Source organism: Schistocerca cancellata, chromosome 7 (assembly GCF_023864275.1).
Source record: "Schistocerca cancellata isolate TAMUIC-IGC-003103 chromosome 7, iqSchCanc2.1, whole genome shotgun sequence".
In the NCBI taxonomy this organism is placed as follows: Eukaryota; Metazoa; Arthropoda; class Insecta; order Orthoptera; family Acrididae; genus Schistocerca; species Schistocerca cancellata.
This window is the reverse complement of record NC_064632.1, coordinates 450,363,889-450,378,714: the sequence shown is the minus strand read 5'-3', so window position 1 is coordinate 450,378,714 and position 14,826 is coordinate 450,363,889.

Here is a 14,826-nt window from a genome sequence, read left to right as displayed (position 1 = left end):
CGTACAGAATGGCGCACCCACAGACTGCGTTGTCTTCTATATCTTTCACATCACTTGCAGCGCCATCTGTTGTTGAAAATTGTAACTACTGTAATTTCGAAAGTTTGTCCGCCTGAAAATGTACTGTTGTCCCAAGCATATTGCAACAAACGGTGTATTTCTATCGTTGCTCGTTTAGTTTTTATTGCCGTTTCAAATATACCGGTCATTTTTGAAACACCTGTATATCGATCTTTGCAGTTGTACCGATAACGTCAAAGCTAAATGTAAATACATATGTACAAACGAAGAGGCAGAAGTTGTGGGATATGCTCATCCCAGCTGAATGAATTGTTGAATGTAATCCCAACAATTTCCGATGTTATTGTGTATTTTTGAACATAATTAATGTCTGAGCGAAGGAGCCATAACGAAATCAAAAAAAGCTTGTTATTCTTTTTAAATCCGATGAATCGTGCATACATCATGTGGACAGAAAAGTGAAGTAATTAATTATTAAGCTGCAATCCAAAGAATGTGGGATGTTATTGTGTGTTTCATGAACGTAACGAATACCTGAATGAAAGAATCATAACCACAACGAAAGTTTAAAAAGTGTCTAGTCATGTTTTCAATCCGATTAATATTGAATAAATCATGTGGATAAAAGCGTGAAATAGGAAGAAATTAAAGTATTTCGTATTTTTATAAAATCCAGTGAATTGTACATAATTCATGTGGGCAGAAACGTTAAACTGAGAAATTGAAGTGGTTCTGAAGATAATTACGAATGTTGCTAGAAACATTAAACCATCTAGTTCCATTTCATTTTGCCTTCGTGTTGTAAATCAACTAAGAAAGATAGTGAAATCTTTCAGACTATCTTCATGGATCTGCTCGAAAGTTCTCTCATCTCCGTTAGAGCCTGTGTTCAGAACGACGTACACGCTAGCAACATCGGGCAATAGGACAATGAAAGCACATAAAAAAATAACAATGCAGATTCAAGACGCACACAACAGTCGATACATACAGCATGCACACAACAGTCGATAGGACAACTCGTGAAACTCATGATGACGCGTGCCTACGTCACTATGACGTAGGGCTCTCCTCACCTAGAGTGAGATGAATGCTACCCTTTACAGAGGATGGACAAGCCCCAGCCCGGAACAAAGGTGTTCGCTGAGATGTTGTTTCCGGTCCCGACCTGCTTCTTTGCTGCTATGCTTTCTATGGCTATCTCCAGACTCACAAGAATGTTGGGAACCAGGTACTTATTTATCACTGTAACTACAATTAAATATTAGGATTGCTGCTGCAGTCTGGCGCCGAGCGATGTACCGGAAATGTCTCATCTTGACGGCTGTGGTTCTAGAACGAACCTCAATATCTACAGTGCACAAAATTTTCCATGTAAAAAAAAAAAATCTTTCATTCCCCTTACACCTATTGCAGTTTTTCACGTCGAATCGATACCTCCCTCACGATAAGACACACAGTCATTTTCTCTAGAACGTGCCAGAACATAAGTCACAGTAACTTTACATTGCAACATTTACACATTTCAGATAAGCAGTCAGTTATCGTTTGTATGTGTACAGCACCCGAAAAAGTTGTGGTATGCCCACACTCACACCACCTAGATGTCTCGATTTTCTTCAGTTCGAGGATATTATTTGACATTTAAGTTTTCCAGTCAGCACTTCCGGAAGGTGCTGCATCCTGCCAAGATTCTCTCAAACAAGTGTTATGGAACACAGGCGTCCGACACTATGTGATAGTGAAAAAGAGTCCCGCGACGAAAGGGTTGGAAAGACATCACGGATATGGGGTGCTGTACTGTAATCAACATAAATGTCGACAGTGCAAGAAGGAAAACGCGAGGATACGCTTAGGGGTGCTGATGAGGGGACATTTTGTTACAGCTGTATTGCCCATCCTGTTTTTACACTATAGAAAGTCCAGTTGAGTCCTTTCATTGCTATACTGTGCAGCTTTTTAAAATGAGGTTGTAACAATGGAAAATTGTACTGAAATGCAGAAGGATCTGCAGCGAATTGACGCATGTTGCAGGGATTGGCAATTGAATCTCAATGTAGACAAGTGTAATGTGCTGCGAATACGTAGAAAGATAGATCCCTTACCATTTAGCTACAAAATAGCAGGTCAGCAACTGGAAGCAGTTAATACCATAAATTATCTGGGAGTACGCATTAGGAGTGATTTAAAATGGAATGATCATATAATGTTGATCGTCGCTAAAGCAGATGCCAGACTGAGATTCATTGGAAGAATCCTAAGAAAATGCAATCCGAAAACAAAGGAAGTAGGTTACAGTACACTTGTTCGCCCACTGCTTGAATACTGCTCAGCAGTGTGGGTTCCGTACCAGATAGGGTTGATAGAAGAGATAGAGAAGTTCCAACAGAGAGCAGCGCGCTTTGTTACAGGATCATTTAGTAATCGCGAAAGTGTTACGGAGTTGATAGATAAACTCCAGTGGAAGACTCTGCAGGAGAGAGGCTCAGTAGCTCGGTACGGGCTTTTGTTAAAGTTTCGAGAACATACCTTCACCGAAGAGTCAAGCAGTATATTGCTCCCTCCTACATATATCTCGTGAAGAGACCATGAGGATAAAATCAGAGAAATTAGAGCCCACACAGAAGCATACCGACAATCCTTCTTTCCACGAACAATACGAGACTGGAATAAAAGGGAGAACCGATAGAGGTACTCACGGTACCCTCCGCCACACACCGTCAGGTGGCTTGCGGAGTATGGATGTAGATGTAGATGTAGATGTAGACCTCGAACCACAGTGGCAAGAGTACCAATTTCCATTTCCTCACTAACTTTCCTTTGCCGGATATGTTTCTGACACATTAAAGATCCAGTTGTTCCCAATTTATGATGCACTTATTGTAGGTGCCCCAGTGGTCCCGGTCGCCTACGGTGGTATGGATGGCCGAGCAGTGACCTCTCCAGTTGTCAGGATGCTAGGAAATGACTGTGGACGCGTCAGAAATGCCAAAGAAACCTTATTAATTCATAACACCTTTATTCCTGCCGAGTACAATGTGGCTTGGTGATATCAACGACCCTCCCCGAGTCCTCGCTGACTCGTAGCGATGACACCAGCTCCGGGCCACACAGTCTTGCTAGCGCAGCGCCACGTGCTGGGACGTAGCAGAGGAATGTCCTTACTTCGTACTTTGGCCACGTGTGGCTGGTGGCACCTGGCTGGCCGGCCGGCTCGGCAGCGGACAGCAGGAGACTCCGGGTTGGAGTCCCGGCACTGTCGGCATGAGAGGCGTTCTTGTAGTGCGGAGTGTACTCTATCCCACCCCGTCTTCTTCCGTGCTCCTCCTGGTGGCTCGCCCGCAGTGGACGGGCGGAACGGGCCGCAGTCCCCCAGCATCATTGGCTCACCCGGTTGTGATGGCGGATGCACAGGGCCTAGGCCCCGCACAAACTCGACAATGGCTCACTGATGTGGTCAGCATTGGCGGCAAGGGAGTCTGCCATGATGTCTGCTAATCCTGCGTTGGTGATTGACAGTGGCAGCAGAGAGGACCAGAGCTGGTACTGTCCCCTCACGTCTGCTGCTGGATGGGTCGGCCTTACTGCAACATCTCCTTAATAAAGATTAACATGTCGATCACCGAGCTGAGCACTACGCAGTGTCCCAGTACACATCTAACTGCAAGTCTAACTACGAGTGTCTTGTTGCTATCAAAGCTGGCGTATTTAAAGAAAGCATGAGTGATGTCCTGACGTCATGCTCGTTTGTAATGAACGCATTCGTTCCACTTATACTGCTGATTCATCGCTCGAACTCGCCCCTTAGATGTTCTTGCGACAGAGCTACTTGTTGTTACGGCAGACTTACGCGAAGTTGTGAAATGCAGTACAGCTGACGCTATACCTCTGTCTTGCACTCTACGAAAGTCTCCGTCTAACGCAAACCAGCGTGCTAAGCAATTCTCTCTCGCCTGTTGTGTGTAACCAGGCCATTGCCCCTGCGTGACGACACATTCCGATATATGTGCAATCCTCCTACGTCTTGGCTAACGTACTACCTCTGGCTCTCGGCATAGGCAACGAAACTTTGACAACATTCCACGTTTCCAGCTCTTTACTATTCCGCAACACTACAATATTAAAATGGATGATGTGTAGGGTGAGTACGTTCAGGATATCTTTCAGTGTATAAGTCTGTAGCTCTCAATTAATTTCGTTGGCATTCCCCATAAATGAGAAGCATATCATTCACATTCGGTTGATTTGATGATACTACTCTTATCGTTCCTGTTAATATTGTATTGCAAAAACGTCGAATGATGTTTATGTGTCAATGGCACGTTAGATGGATATGCCGTATTCGGCGAATATTTACTGTTCGCACAATATAAGAGAGAGAATTGTCACAGAAGTGCTTCAATGACTACCAAAGTGATACGGAATACCACTCAATCCATGATAAGAATATTGTAGCACTGCATTGATACCAATGATCATCACTTCGAACATCTTCTGTAAATGGGCGTTCATGCCACGTTTGTGACCTTCGTTGACCTGCGAAGACCTTATTGTTACACATCATTGGATTCATCTCGATAGCCGCTATCAGAAAATAATTACCAAACAATAGCATCCAATTTAAAGAAACAAATTTGACCTTCATATCTCTGAAGCGACCCTACCTAGGTGAGGTTTAAGACTGGGAATAACAAAATCTATGGAATGGTTGCATCGAATTAAGCCTATGGTGCAGTATGAATTGGGTTATGGGAGCAGGAGGCACGTGATCGCGTCCGCATCCAAACACATATAGCAAATGTATATAAAATTATACCTCCTGTGCTTGAAGAAAACCATAGGCATAGTACACTATTAAAGCAGAAGCAGGGTTGAAAAACACACACAGAGATTTGAGGTAAAAATTCATTTATTTCTCATCCAACTTAAAAGTAATTTACTTTTTCATAAGCAGGCACAGCAATACTATTTTCACACACATTATTCTTCTTGAGTCGATGGCGAGGAGGAAACCTGTAGAATTCCAGGTCTTGAATAGCAACAAACATGAAAATTCGACGTATCCATGAGATCTTTTCCTTCCCCTTCATGTAGATGACGGTCGCATAATTGAAGAACCATATCTTTATAGGGTATGCCAGGAACATCCCAGTAAATTCCATGGTAGAAATGTGTTAACTACTTTGCACTCTTCTGTGTCTTACCGCAGTTCACATCCTCGAAAGACCTCAGTGATGCAGTGTTTGTTGAGAATGTCTATTATTCCTGCATCTCCTGTGTATGCTAAGAATGCAACATATTTAAATATGAACTGTCTACGCTCACCATCACAGAAACCCTGAAGAAAAGAAATAGGTCTTCATAAAAGTAATAGCATATTACTTGGCTACAGAACAGACATTGTTATTATTGATCTTTTCAGATATACACCCAATACAGTACATTTTAATTGATGGCGGTACATCAGTGTGGCATCGCACATTTGAGTCATAGTGCTTAAAGCTTGGTCCATACTTTTAAATACATCAGTCGCAAATAAAATATATACGAGTATCACATAGTAATCGCACAGTTGTGTAGGGAACATGTAGTAATCAAAAGCGTTCACGTGGTGACGACTCTTCATCAGTTTCATACAAATATCCGAAAGCACATTACACACATTTCTTGATTTCACCCGCTCAAATTCGCTTTAAGCAATAACACTCTTTTTTCTCGGCGAATACGCAGTCTTCAAAGTTACTTGTCGTGACTAACTGAGGAAGTAAGATCTCTACAGGGTTATTACAAATGATTGAAGCGATTTCACAGCTCTACAATAACTTTATTATTTGAGATATTTTCACAATGCTTTGCACACACATACAAAAACTCAAAAAGGTTTTTTTAGGCATTCACAAATGTTCGATATGTGCCCCTTTAGTGATTCGGCAGACATGAAGCCGATAATCAAGTTCCTCCCACGCTCGGCGCAGCATGTCCCCATCAATGAGTTCGAAAGCATCGTTGATGCGAGCTCACAGTTCTGGCACGTTTCTTGGTACAGGAGGTTTACACACTGAGTCTTTCACATAACCCCACAGAAAGAAATTGCATGGGGTTAAGTCGGGAGAGCGTGGAGGCCATGACATGAATTGCTGATCATGATCTCCACCACGACCGATCCATCGGTTTTCCAATCTCCTGTTTAAGAAATGCCGAACATCATGATGGAAGTGCGGTGGAGCACCATCCTGTTGAAAGATGAAGTCGGCGCTGTCGGTCTCCAGTTGTGGCATGAGCCAATTTTCCAGCATGTCCAGATACACGTGTCCTGTAACGTTTTTTTCGCAGAAGAAAAAGGGGCCGTAAACTTTAAACCGTGAAATTGCACAAAACACGTTAACTTTTGGTGAATAGCGAATTTTCTGCACGAATGCGTGAGGATTCTCTACCGCCCAAATTCGCACATTGTGTCTGTTCACTTCACCATTAAGAAAAAATGTTGCTTCAGCACTGAAAACAAGTTTCGCACTGAACGCATCCTTTTCCATGAGCTGTTGCAACCGCGCCGAAAATTCAAAGCGTTTGACTCTGTCATCGGGTGTCTGGGCTTGTAGCAATTGTAAACGGTAAGGCTTCTGCTTTAGCCTTTTCCGTAAGATTTTCCAAACCGTCGGCTGTGGTACGGTTAGCTCCCTGCCTGCTTTATTCGTCGACTTCCGCGGGCTACGCGTGAAACTTGCCTGCACGCGTTCAACCGTTTCTTCGCTCACTGCAGGCCGACCCGTTGATTTCCCCTTACAGAGGCATCCAGAAGCTTTAAACTGCGCATACCATCGCCGAATGGAGTTAGCAGTTGGTGGATCTTTGTTGAACTTCGTCCTGAAGTGTCGTTGCACTGTTATGACTGACTGATGTGAGTGCATTTCAAGCACGACATACACTTTCTCGGCTCCTGTCGCCATTTTGTCTCACTGCGCTCTCGAGCGCTCTGGCGGCAGAAACCTGAAGTGCGGCTTCAGCCGAACAAAACTTTATGAGTTTTTCTACGTATCTGCAGTGTGTCGTGACCATATGTCAATGAATGGAGCTACAGTGAATTTATGAAATCGCTTCAATCATTTGTAATAGCCTTGTAGAACATCTTTTCTAATGTGTAGCTACAGCTCTGTTGTTGAACAAGCAGAGTTGCGAAGTCACTACCTCCTTTAATAAAGGTAACTAAAGCATGATCATACTTCGCACAATACACTCACTACCACTCCTCAAATTCACTATAGAATTATGGCATTACCTTATTCGCAGACATCCTGCACACACTTCAAAATGAATAACTGAATGGCGGTGGATTCATAGTGATTATTCACTTACATGCAGCTGGTGCACTGTAAGGGACAAACAGAAGTCTATTGTACGCTTGTAATAATGTATTCTTTGCATTCGTGTTTATAGGAGGTTTCTCCATAACTTGGTGTTCCTTGTTGAAAATTCAGCTCCTGCACACACATGTCATAAGACCTAAACAGGTCTGTGTCATTAAGTCAGCGTTTCTCTCACATGTAACAAACAAAATCTTTGTATGAAGCTCTAACAGGTTCATTTTTTTCGTAACAAACTCAATTTTACCAGCTGCAACAACAGATCCGTATCGCAGTGATCCTCTTGCTGCTCCAAAGTGTTAAACAGGTACGGTGCTTAGCAGTGGAAACTTAAAAATATGTTTAGACACGATACAGAACAACTTTGCGGTTTCTCCACCCATCTGCTGGCCCCATGGAAATTAACTCTAAGTGGACGTACTCTAGTATATATTGCACTCATAATGATTTCTTGTTGTTGTAGTGGTCATCAGTCCTGAGACTGGTTTGATGCATCTCTCCATGCAACTCTATCCTGTGCAAGCTTCTTCATCTCCCAGTACGTAATGCAACCTACATCCTTCTGGATCTGCTTAGTGTATTCATCTCTTGGTCTCCCTCTACGATTTTTACCCTTCACTCTGCCCTCCAATACTAAATTGGTGATCCCTTGATGCCTCAGAACATGTCCTACCAACAGATCCCTTCTTCTAGTCAAGTTGTGCCACAAACTCCTCTTCTCCCCAATTCTATTCAATACCTCCTCATTAGTTATGTGATCTATCCATCTAATCTTCAGCATTCTTCTGTAGCACCACATTTCGAAAGCTTCTATTCTCTTCTTGTCCAAACTATTTATCGGCCATGTTTCACTTCCGTACATGGCTACACTCCATACAAATACTTTCAGAAACGACTTCCTGACACTTAAATCTATACTTGATGTTAACAAGTTTCTCTTCTTCAGAAACGCTTTCCTTGCCATTGCCAGTCTACATTTTATATCCTCTCTACTTCGACCATCATCAGTTACTTTGCTCCCCAAATAGCAAAACTCCTTTACTACTTTAAGTGTCTCATTTCCTAATCTAATTCCCTCAGCATCACCCGACTTAATTCGATTACATTCCATGATCCTCGTTTTGCTTTTGTTCATGTTTATCTTATATCCTCCTTTCAAGACACTGTCCATTCCGTTCAACTGCTCTTACAAGTCCTTTGCTGTCTCTGACAGAATTACAATGTCATCGGCGAACCTCAAAGTTTTTATTTCTTCTCCATGCATTTTAATACCCACTCCGAATTTTTCTTTTGTTTCTTTTACTGCTTGCACAATATACAGATTGAACAACATCGGGGAGAGGCTACAACCCTGTCTCACTCCCTTCCCAACCACTGCTTCCCTTTCATGTCCCTCGACTCTTATAACTGCCATCTGGTTTCTGTACAAATTGTAAATAGCCTTTCGCTCCCTGTATTTTACACCTGCCACCTTCAGAATTTGAGAGAGAGTATTCCAGTCAACATTGTCAAAAGCTTTCTCCAAGTCTACAAATGCTAGAAACGTAGGTTTTGCCCTTTCTTAATCTAGCTAAAATAAGTCATAGGGTCAGTATTGCCTCACGTGTTCCCATATTTCTACGGAATCCAAACTGATCTTCCCCGAGGTCGGCTTCTAGCAGATTTTCCATTCGTCTGTAAAGAATTCGCGTTAGTATTTTGCAGCCGTGACTTATTAAACTGATAGTTCGGTAATTTTCACATCTGTCAACGCCTGCTTTCTTTGGAATTGGAATTATTATATTCTTCTTGAAGTCTGAGGGTATTTCGCCTGTCTCATACATTTTGCTCACCAGATGGTAGAGCTTTGTCAGGACTGACTCTCCTAAGGCTGTCAGTAGTTCTAATGGTATGTTGTCTACTCCCGGGGCCTTGTTTCGACTTAAGTCTTTCAGTGCTCTATCAAACTCTTCACGCAATATGATATCTCCCATTTCATCTTCATCTACATCCTCTTCCATTTCTATGACATTGCCCTCAAGTACATCGCCCTTGTATAGACCCTCTATATACTCCTTCCACCTTTCTGCTTTCTCTTCATTGCTTAGAACTAGGTTTCCATCTGAGCTCTTGATATTCATACAAGTGGTTCTCCTTTCTCCAAAGGTCTCTTTAATTTTCCTGTAGGCAGTATCTATCTTAACCCTCGTGAGAAAAGCCTCAACATCCTTACATTTGTCCTCTAGCCATGCCTGTTTAGCCATTTTGCACTTCCTGTCGATCTCATTTTTGAGACGTTTGTATTCCTTTTTGCCTGCTTCATTTACTGCATTTTTACATTTTCTCCTTTCGTCAATTAAATTCAATATTTCTTCTGTCACCCAAGGATTTCTACTAGCCCCCGTCTTTTTACCTACTTGATCCTCTGCTGCCTTCACTACTTCATCCCTCAAAGCTACCCATTCTTCTTCTACTGTATTTCTTTTCCCCATTCTTGTCAATTGTTCCCTTATGCTCTCCCTGAAACTCTGTACAACCTCTGGTTCTTTCAGTTTATCCAGGTCCCATCTCCTTAAATTCCCACCTTTTTGCAGTTTCTTCAGTTTTAATCTGCAGTTCATAACCAATAGATTGTGGTCAGAGTCCACATCTGCCCCTGGAAATGTCTTACAGTTTAAAACCTGGTTCCTAAATCTCTGTCTTACCATTATATAATCTATCTGAAACCTTTTAGTATCTCCAGGGTTCTTCCATGTATACAATCTTCTTTCATGATTCTTGAACCAAGTGTTAGCTATGATTAAGTTGTGCTCTGTGCAAAATTCTATCAGGCGGCTTCCTCTTTCATTTCTTAGCCCCAATCAATATTCACCTACTACGTTTCCTTCTCTTCCTTTTCCTACAGTCGAATTCCAGTCACCCATGACTATTAAATTTTCGTCTCCCTTCACTATCTGAATAATTTCTTTTATGTCATCATACATTTCTTCAATTTCTTCGTCATCTGCAGAGCTAGTTGGCATATAGACTTGTACTACTGTCGTAGGTGTGGGCTTCGTGTCTATCTTTGCCAAAACAATGCGTTCACTGTGCTGTTTGTAGTAGCTTACCCGCATTCCTATTGCTTTATTCATTATTAAATCTACTCCTGCATTACCCCTATTTGATTTTGTATTTATAAACCTGTATTCACCTGACCAAAAGTCTTGTTCCTCCTGCCAACGAACTTCACTAATTCCCACTATATCCAACTTTAACCTATCCATTTCCCTTTTTAAATTTTCTAACCTACCTGCCCGATTAAGGTATCTGACATTCCACGCTCCGATCCGTAGAACGCCAGTTTTCTTTCTCCTGGTAACGATTTCTTAGTCAGGGGAAATTTGTGTGTTCTGGGTGGTGGTAGCTATGTATGGAACACACTGACACAAACGGTCTGAATACATAAAAGACGTCACTGTGTGTTGGCTGGATTTCCAAGTATCGAAAATACGAAAAGGTTTCGTGGAACTGGTAAAATCAATAAAACAAAAGGAAGCTAGGGCTTTCTAAAATTGTAATTACATCCTTTATTCATCGCCATATATGTGATGGCGGGAGGCGTTTCTACTACTGGGCAGTGTGAGAACAACACCCGATTGGTGCGAATGTGGAAGTATTATAATTTGTTGCTACACCTATAACTGATAGTCAGAAATGTTATTCTGCTGCTTGAATGTAAAGATACCGTTGCTTATGTTCTGACATATCACCAGACGATTGTGGGAAGTAATCAAATTACTATTCACGTAAAAAAAAAAATACACAGAATGTGTAAATAAAGTTGCAAGGCTGGTCTCAGAACACAAAATTTATTGAATACTTTCATACATCGGATTAAAATTCTTCAAAATAGGTGCCTTGAGAATCCACACTTCGCTGCCAACAAGATTTCCACTGCTGGTAAGCTCCCTGGAAATCCAATACCGAGTGAGATTGATGTATTTCTCGAAATACCGGCGTAACCCTCCTCCTAGTTTCGGGTTCTACTGTTCGAGCGAAAACACCTTTTTTCGTAATCTGTCTTGTGCTCATGCCAACCAATATTTCGACAGTAATGCCTTTCCAAATTGACTACATGTTTCTTCTCGATAGCTTCTGCCGCCCACAAAGCTCCATCGCCTTGGATGTGGGACGCCAAGAAATGTATACGCTTTCGTTCGATCCAAGTTGTAGGAAGCACGTTCCCAAATGACAGGATAAATACAACCAGGTGTAACGGCTTCTTATCTGGTGTGAATACTTGAAACTGCCGGTATTTTAATAGACTCTTATCCATTAAAATACCCATCAAAGCGTTGTCTGCCCCCATCGCTCTAGGCAACTGTTGTATGTGGGGGTGCTCTCTCTAATACTCTTCATAAATTGACCCTGCACTTCCAGATCAGATTCATACACATCACGCTTGTGTAGGTCAGGGTGCGGTACACTAAGTTGCGGTAATGTTTCCACAACGCGATGAACGTTCTGTATTTCTTCGCACCACTTTGGTATTTCGTTCGTCGCAACCTGCTTAAGCTGCTCTCTCTCGGTGGCTATTATTTTCTTAGTTTTATTTAATTCTGCGGCTTCGTCGCCGCTAGCGCTGGCTATCGCGCTATTCACTTCGGATTTAATCCGATCACCTATGATTTTGTCTTTTTCTCTCAGTCGCTCGTGGAATTCTTTGTTTATAGTCTCACTTTGCTCAGCTATTTTAGCCGTAGCAGCTGGATCTGGTTCGAGAGATAAATTATTTACTACCTGTGCTAACTGCACAACGGACTCTTCTGTCTCCTTTTGCGCTCTTTGTACTGATTCTATCGTCTCTTCAATGGTTTTCTGTGCACTTTGCGTAGCACTGACATCACTCATTACTTTATTTACTGTTTCGGCCAGGTATTTAGTGACCTTTTGCATTGCTGAGGCGTCTTTCATAATACTTTTGAAGCCAGCATTCAATTTCGCTGCTAGTGCTCCGTCGCGTTCTCTTTCTTTTGCCTCTTGCATTTCATCGCGTTCCCTATTCTGTTCTGTGATTTGCTTAGTGAGCACTTTATCACGTTCGCTTTCCCTGGCAGCTTGTGCTTTCTCGCGTTGTCTTTCTTTTGCAGCTTTCGCTTCACCGCGTTCGTTCATCAAGTGCGCGATTGTGTCTAATAAAGCTGCAAAAGGGTCTGCAGCGGGTTGCAGGGCTTTGTTCAGCAACCCTTGCAGATTGAGACTGCTCAGTTATATCAACTGCTGTATTATCTGGCTCAGTTTCAATTGCTACCGACTCAGCTGCAAAATTGCTAACATCGTAATATCTTCGTTAGTAATTTTGGTCATTTCACGAGCAAATATGCCTAGAGATGGAGCCCTCCTTCGATCTAACCTGAATAACTAAATGAAACTTTATAGACACAACAATGAAATTACCTAACTGCCATAGTAACAAGATAACTTTAACATAACACATGAAAATTTGCTTAGCGATAGCTCTAATTCTACGCCGCAGTGCAACAATACCTAAACTATTCTACGCTCAAAGCACTATAAAATGATTCTACTGACCACGAAGTATGCATTTATGCAAGGCAAAACTATTGTAATGTACTGCGATGGCAACATGCAAGCGACCGTACCTTTTATGCAGAACTGCAGCGTGGAGTAGAGGTGAAGCTCATCGTCTACTACAGGAATCTAATTTCCTTTTCAACATCTATTTCCGCAGTACTCCATCGTTGCAATTGGTTCATTAAAAAAACAAATAAAAGATTAGTACATTCATGAATTTTAGTTCGAGCCCCACGTTCTGCGCCAGTTGAATTATTATTTTTAAAAAAGGGAGTTTTCTGTATTTTGTGTGGCGCTTTTTAGTGATAATTGAAAACTAAATTTTGATAAGAGGAAATAAACTGAAGTGGCGTTCATTAAAAGAAGCAGCCAAGTAAAAGAAATACAAGTTTAATTTATCACATGGTACAGATAAATTTACCAATGAGAGGTAAAAAACTAATAATTCAGGATTTTGTCTAACCTGCTTTCATACCGTGGAGTGGACCAATCGCGCACATCGTTTGTTGGCCGTGTGGCGATCATTAATATTACTCAGTATGCACAGAAGTGCTGCCCGGAAACTGCATTTATAGATCGGCTTACAGATCTCAGGCACGCACGAATGACTGCTACAAATCCGAACATCAATGACGTTTCCAGCGGCCAGCAAACGACATGTCGCCAGTCTTGCAGTTCTCCTAGCTGAAACATAGAAAAGTTGGCAGGCAAGGTTAATGTTGTTTAAATGAAACATTGGTTAACGATAACAATTATTCACATATTGACGATACTTTTACATAGATGAATACTTTACACACCTTGATAATATCTTCAAGTACAACTCTTTGTTACAAAATCATTCGGGAGAGAGATCATTAAGAGGGCAAGCAATAGAGAGAGAGAGAGAGAGAGAGAGAGAGAGAGAGAGAGAGAGACGCCGCTCGTGTTTATCTACAAGCAAACAACTGAAGGCAACTTTACTGTTATTTTTGCTCAGTCGCATCCTGTTCCGGAGGCCTCTTGCGTGGAATAATGTTCGAGAGACTTCGCTGCACTCTTTACCGGCGTGGCTGATCGCATACAATTTGATTGTTGACGCCGCTTGCGCTGCGTTTGATACATTATTTTGCCAACTGAAAAATACAGTTGCTCTCTTTCGCTAATTATAACATATGTATGCTATCTAACATTTAAGATTTAATTGCAGCTTTACACTATAAGATAATTTCAAGACAATACACGGAATTAATACAAAAATACAGTGTTTCTTAAACGTAGGTTTGCATAAATTATTTTAGTTTTGGGGCTTAAACTTATTTACACATAAAAAGAAACGTTTCAGAGTGTTCTGCAGATACTGCGAGTAGTTGCGACGGCGAATATTTGTTCAGTTATTGACATCCGAAGTTAACGGCGTCAAGTGCATATTTTCTGCTATATTCAGCTGCCCATATCTCGTTATCGCACGGTTAATCTGCCTTCATGTTTTCTTAGTGATATAAAGAAGGAGTGTTATCTGGATACTGGAAGTGGGGAATTGCAACAGCGAAAATTTACTGAGTAGTTGAAGTCCAAATCTAGCAACCGAGATCGCCAAAGGAGTATTTTCTGCCATAATCAGTTACTCATATGTCCTACTTAGACTGTTAATCAGGCTTCATGTTTTGTTACTGAACTAAAATGGAGTGTTCTGTGGATGCTGCAAGTGGGTTGTTGCGATGGCGAATATTTATCGAGTTATTGATCTCCAAAAATGGCAGCCGATGTGGGCATGCGCGTATTCTTTGTCACAAAAAAAAGACAGCGTGTTCTATGCATAGTGCAGTTGGTATATTGCGACGCCCGATATTTATTTATTTATTGACCTTCGAAATTAGCAACAAATTGTGACCATCCTTATTTTCTG